The 6,401-nt window shown below is 49.7% G+C and overlaps 1 protein-coding gene across 1 annotated transcript in view; it reads left to right on the top strand.

The window, feature by feature from the left end:
• The first annotated feature begins 5,479 nt into the window (after positions 1-5,479).
• The window catches only part of COL21A1 (collagen type XXI alpha 1 chain), a 251,131-nt gene continuing 250,209 nt past the window's right edge, over positions 5,480-6,401 (top strand). Inside the window, exon 1 of the mRNA XM_055571783.1 lies at positions 5,480-5,681. The gene's annotated coding sequence lies outside the window, so the exon portion shown is untranslated. The remainder of the gene's footprint in view (positions 5,682-6,401) is intronic.

The raw sequence follows: 6,401 nt of genomic DNA, 5'->3' as shown, positions 1-6,401 counted from the left end.
GTGTCAGACTTTATTTTTCTGGGCTCCAAAATCACTGCAGATGGTGACTGCCACCATGAAATTAAAAGACTCTTACTCCTTGAAGAAAAGTTATGACCAACCTAGATAGCACATTGAAAAGCAGACGCATTACTTTGCCAACAAAGGTCCATCTAGTCAAGGCTATGGTTTTTCCAGTGGTCATGTATGGATGTGAGAGTTGGATGGTGAAGAAGGCTGAGCGCCGAAGAATTGATGCTTTTGAACTGTGGTGTTGGAGAATACTCTTGAGAGTCCCTTGGACTGCATGGAGATCCAACCAGTCCATTCTGAAGGCTGATTTCTTCAGCCTGGGATTTCTTTGGAAGGAATGATGCTAAAGCTGAAACTCCAGTACTTTGGTCACCTCATGCGAAAAGTTGACTCATTGGAAAAGACTCTGATGCTGGGAGGGATTGGGGGCAGGAGGAGAAGGGGACGACAGAGGATGAGATGGCTGGATGGCATCACTGACTCGATGGACGTGAGTCTGAGTGAACTGCAGGAGTTGGTGATGGACAGGGAGGCCTGGCGTTCTGCGATTCATGGGGTTGCCAAGAGTTGGACACGACTGAGCAACTGAACTGAACTGAACTGAACTGATGATAACTAAGAACTTCCCTTGTGGCTCAGCTGGTAAGGAATCTGCCTGTAATGTGGGAGACCTGGGTTGGGAAGATCCCCTGGAGAAGGGAAAGGCTCCCCACTCCAGTATTCTGGGCTGGAGAATTCCATGGACTGTATAGTCCATGGGGTTGTAAAGAGTCGGACACGACTGAGTGACTGTCACTTTCATGATAACTAAATAATATTAAACAAAATTTGAGGGATTTGCCTGGTCATCCAGTGGTTAAGAATCTGCCTTCCAATACAGGGTACATGGGTTTGATCCCTGGTCAGGGAACTAAGATTCCCACATGCTATGGGGCAGCTAAGCCTGTATATTCTAGAGCCCACATGCTACAACTAGAGAGAAGCTCACGCACCACAACTAGAGAGGCCCCTGGGCCACAACAGAAGATCTCAAGTGCTGCAACTAAGACCTAACACAGCAAAATAAATAAATAAATATTAAAATAAAAATAAAATGAAATTCATATTTTTTTTAAAATTGGGAAACTTGGCAAACATATTTTATTTATTAAATTTAAATATTTCTATGTCAGTCTGAAAGAAAATATTCAGTTCAGTTCAGTCGCTCAGTTGTGTCTGACTGTTTGCAACCCCATGGACTGCAGCACGCCAGGCCTCCCTGTTCATCACCAACTCCCAGAGCTTACTCAAACGCATATCCATAGAATTGGTGATGGCATCCAACCATCTCATCCTCTGTCATCCCCTTCTCCTCCCACCTTCAATCTTTCCCAGCATCAGGTCTTTTCAAATGAGTCAGCTCTTAGCATCAAGTGGCCAAAGTATCAGCTTCAGCATCAGTCCTTCCAATGAATATTTGGGACTGATTTCCTTTAGGATGCACTGGTTAGATCTCCTTGCAGTCCAAGGGACTCTCGAGAGTCTTCTCCAACACCACAGTTCAAAAGCATCAATTCTTCAGCGCTCAGCTTTCTTTATAATCCAACTCTCACATCCATACATGAGTACTGGAAAAACCATAGCTTTGACTAGACAGACCTTTGTCAGCAAAGTAATGTCTCTGCTTTCTAATATGCTGTCTAGGTTGGTCATAACTTTTCTTCCAAGGAGCAAGCATTTTTAATTTCATGGCTGCAGTCACCATCTGCAGTGATTTTGGAGTCCAAAAAAATAAAGCCACTGTTTCTATTGTTTCCCCATCTATTTGCCATGAAGTGATGGTACCGGATGCCGTGATCTTAGTTTTCTGAATGTTGAGTTGTAAGTATTAAATAAATGTACTAAATTATTAAATAAATATAAATTAAATAATTCATAAATAAGACCTTTATGGAATGATAACTAAATAATATTAATCAGATATTAAAATATATTTATTAAATAGCTCAGAAAATTCACACTCTGCTCGAATAGCTGGGCTTAGGGTCGTTGTGTTAGTTTTCTATTGCTGTGTAACAAATTGCTACAAATTTAGCAGCTTAAACTAACACAAATGAAATATATCACAGTTTCTCTAGGTTGAAATTGGGCACTGAGGGTCTGTGGAAGCAGAAGTTTCCTGTGATCTGTGATAAGGGATGAGGAGGTGGGGAGGAAGTGGCAAGCCTAGAGGGTGGAGAGTGTCTTGGAGATGGTTCAGGAGCTCAGAGCTGATGTTAAGTGCAGTAGGAACCGTGTCAGCATTTCAATGGGAAGAAGGTCAGAGACACTTCAGAGAGGAGACAGTGGCAAAGTCTGACCTTGACCCAGGTGGTGGTGCCTTTGGGAAAGACAGGGGAGCAGAAAGGGGGAGCACGTTGTCTTGGTGGGGAAGAAAGACAATGGATGCAAGTCTGACCACATTTCATTCCAACTGCCGGTCATTCACGCAAAAGAAGACATCCAGTGGACCGTTGGGATACTGGCTGAAAGTTAGAGAAAGAGACCGGGGTTGATAAGGGCATGGTGAGAAACTATCCAAGGACACGGTAGGGGCCAGCTAGGTGGAAGGCTAATGAGAGAATACAAGGGAAAAGAAAGAAGTGATGTGGAGCCTTTGCAACAGTGCTTAACAAAAAGTATGTACTCAGATAGCTTCGGAGGAGCTTCTGCAAGCTGTGGATCTGTACACCCCATCGCTAGCATCCTGAATCACAGTCTGGTTAAGCACCCTTGGTCCATTGAGGAGAGACATGGGCCATGTATCCATGGGCTCTGCATCCTTGGATTCAACCAACCACAGACAGGAAATGTTTTTTTAAAAATCCAGAAAGTTTCAAAAAGCAAAACTTGAATTTGCTGTGTGTTTGCAACTATTTTCTTAGTGTGCATGCCTGCTAAGTTGCTTCAGTTGTTTCTGACTCTTTGGGACCGTATGGACTGTAGCCCGCCAGGCTTCTCTGGATGGGGTTCTCCAGGCAAGAATACTGGAGTGGGTTGCCATGGTCTCCTCCAAGGGATCTTCCCAGCCAGGGGCTGAACCCACATCTCTTATGTCGCCTGCATTGGTGGGCTGGTTCTTTATCACTAGTGCCACCTGAGAAGCCCCATTTACTTAGCATTTATAATTTATAATACATTTACTTAGCATTTACATTGCATTCTGTATTATAAGTTATAAATGAGTTAAAGTATATGGCAGGATGTGCATATTTATATGCAATGTCAGACTTTATCTTTTTGGGCTCCAAAATCACTGCAGATGGTGACTGCAGCCATGGAATTAAAAGACGCTTACTCTTTGGAAGAAAAGTTATGACCAACCTAGATAGCATATTGAAAAGCAGAGACATTACTTTGCCAACAAAGGTCCATTTAGTCAAGGCTATGGTTTTTCCAATGGTCATGTATGGATGTGAGAGTTGGACTGTGAAGAAAGCTGAGCGCCGAAGAATTGATGCTTTTGAACTGTGGTGTTGGAGAAGACTCTTGAGAGTCCCTTGGACTGCATGGAGATCCAACCAGTCCATTCTGAAGGAGATCAGCCCTGGGATTTCTTTGGAAGGAATGATGCTAAAGCTGAAACTCCAGTACTTTGGCCACCTCATGCGAAGAGTTGACTCATTGGAAAAGACTGATGCTTGGAGGGATTGGGAGCAGGAGGAGAAGGTGACGACAGAGGATGAGATGACCGGATGGCATCACTGACTCGATAGATGTGAGTTTGAGTGAACTCTGGGTGATGGTGATGAACAGGGAGGCCTGGTGTGCTGCGATTCATGGGGTTGCAAAGAGTCAGACACAACTGAGTGACTGAACTGAACTGAATGTGCCATTATATAGGGCGCTTGAGAATCCGTGGATTTTGGTATCTGCTGGGGTCCTGGAATGAATGCCCTGGAAATACCCAGGGACAAGTGTGTAAGAGATTGTTTGCAAACTTGGCTGGGGCATTTCAGGAAGTTGTAAGAGCATAATTATATAGTGAGTTGGGATAGAAGAACCTAGAGTAAGTTCAAACAAGCTATTCTAGAGCAACAGTTTAAGACGCGAGGAGATGGACCCATCAGTAGGGTGTTTTGTGAGAAGACAACATGGTGGGACACAGATCAAGAGATCAACAAATGAAGGAGGGAATGTGGGAAATGATGATTATCCCAAGACTCCAAGAGTTTCCTATCTGACCTGAATTCAGTAGGACTCACTTACTGAATGAGAGCATTTCTTCCTGGGGAGAAATTAATTTGTGCATTCATTCAGCCCAGATTCACTGAGCACTTACTATATTTCAGATAGTGTTCTAGCTGAGGAGGATAAAGCTGGGAGCAAGAGGACAGGAGCCCTCCCTGTCTCTTAGGGCTCACCTTGAGACGAATGCAAGACACCTGAGCATCTAACACATAAAATTCAGATAGTGATCTGTTGAAAATAAAGTAGGGTCAGGGGTCCTGGGTGGTTTTGTCTGGAGGGGGTATGCAGGAAGGACTCTCTGGAAGGGACCTTTCAGACCTGAATGAAGACACCTGTGATAACGTTTGGAACAGAGCTTTGGAGGCAAAAGAAGAATCGAGTGAGACTAGAACACACCGGTGTGGATTTGTTTGGTGTTCAGATGCTCAGTCGTGTCTGACTCTTTGCGACCCCATGGACTGCAGCACACCAGGCTTACTGTCCTTCACCTTCTCCCCGGGAGTTTGCTCAAACTCATGTCCATCGATCGAGCACATGATGCCATCCAACCACCTCGTCGTCTGTGGTCCCTTCTCCCCTTCTCCTCCAATCTTTCCCAGCATCCGGCTCTTTGCTAACAAGTTGGCTCTTCGCATCAGGTGGTGCGGATAAGGAAGGGCACAAGGTCTTGGGCGGAGGGGGCAGGATGAGAAGTCAGAAGAGTGACGGGTGAGAGTCAGCCAGGGCCAGAGCGCTTGCAGGTCTGAGCGCCCGTGATGGTTAAAGAACTTGCTGGCTGCCCGGTGAGGGACGGACTAAAGGGGGCAGAGCGCAGACCGTCCGTTTATCAGGCACCTTATTTCGGACTTTCCCTGTCACCTCTAAGTCCTCCAAGGTAACTGCCTATTGATTTGAACGCGAACTTCCCTCAGGTGTTCCGGCAGCTTAGGTCAGAGGCAGGTCCACCGGTCAGCCGCTGGACCAGGTGACTGATCCCGGCGCCCGGAGGCGGGCCTAGGGCTCCCTGACTCCGCGCGAGGGATGCGCTCGGGTCGCGCCTTGCTTCGCCCTGGCGCCTTCCACCTCCGAGCGGCCTTGCCCTGACCTGCTTCCCGGGAATGCCGGGCCCGCCTCTCCCCAGTCCCAGCGGGACGTGAGCTCCTCTGGCTTCTAGCGGGGTTCCCCGGCAGCTCGCAGTGGGGATTCGGATCCAAAACCCACCCTCTGGCCTCAGCTCGCGGAAAGGGGGCGGGTGGGGGCGCGAACCTTATCTCGGGCTCCGCCTCCGGGGCCGGGAGAGTCCCGCGCGCTCCGCACCGGCCGCCCGGGGCAGACGGGCTCCGGGCTCCGGGAGGGGAGGGCGGCCGACCCGCTCCGGCCCAGGTGGTGGCAGGGCCGCGGCCGGTCACTTCCAGGACCCCCGGGCCCCCGCGGGGCTCGCCGCTGCTGCGACAGCACCCCTGAGCAGGGACGCGCGCCAGGTAAGGCGGTCCCTTCTCCCCTGTCCCTGCCGTGATGGCAAACCGGGGACCTCCGGCTGGAGCTCCCGCGTCTGCAGGGTGCAGTTTCTTCCCGCGCGTGCGGAGGCAGCGAGTGAACCGGCAGGCAGAGTCGGCACCCAGGATGGAGGCTGGGACCCGGGATCTGTCCCGCAAAGTTCCTGGGTGGTCGCATGATCTCCGGAGCCTCTCTGGACTTTGATTTTTGCTCGGAGCATTCTGGCCTGGGAAAATGGATAGTGCGCGGTGATTTACTCCCCTAAGCTCATCTATCTGCGCCGAGGTCTTTCTAGAAGGGGCTGGTGTCCGCACGTGCGGCGCCGGGAGCGTGATGCCGAGCGCGGGGTGGCGGGCTGTGCGCGGTGCCCGGGAGGTTCTCTGAGACTGCGGCCCCGGAGGCTCACTCAGGGGAGCGTGACAAATCCGGGGCCGGGACAGCACCCAGTCAATTGTATCGGAATCTGTGGGAGTGGGCTACACACTTCCCAGGTGACTGCCAGGTGGTGTGGCTTTGGGAACCAGTGGCTGAGAGCCCTGCTTCTCCAAGGAAGGGGTGTCTCTTGGCAGCAGCAGCAGCCTCCCCTGGGAACTTTCAGAAATGCAAACTCCGGGGCCCCGCCTGGGAGGCGCAGACTATCCGAATCTGAAACTGCGGGGTAGGGACCAGCCCGCCGTGTGTTCCTGGACCCTGCAGGTCAGGCT

Source organism: Bubalus kerabau, chromosome 3 (genome assembly GCF_029407905.1).
Source record: "Bubalus kerabau isolate K-KA32 ecotype Philippines breed swamp buffalo chromosome 3, PCC_UOA_SB_1v2, whole genome shotgun sequence".
NCBI classification, from domain to species: domain Eukaryota; kingdom Metazoa; phylum Chordata; class Mammalia; order Artiodactyla; family Bovidae; genus Bubalus; species Bubalus kerabau.
This window is presented reverse-complemented; position numbering and strand designations above follow the sequence as displayed.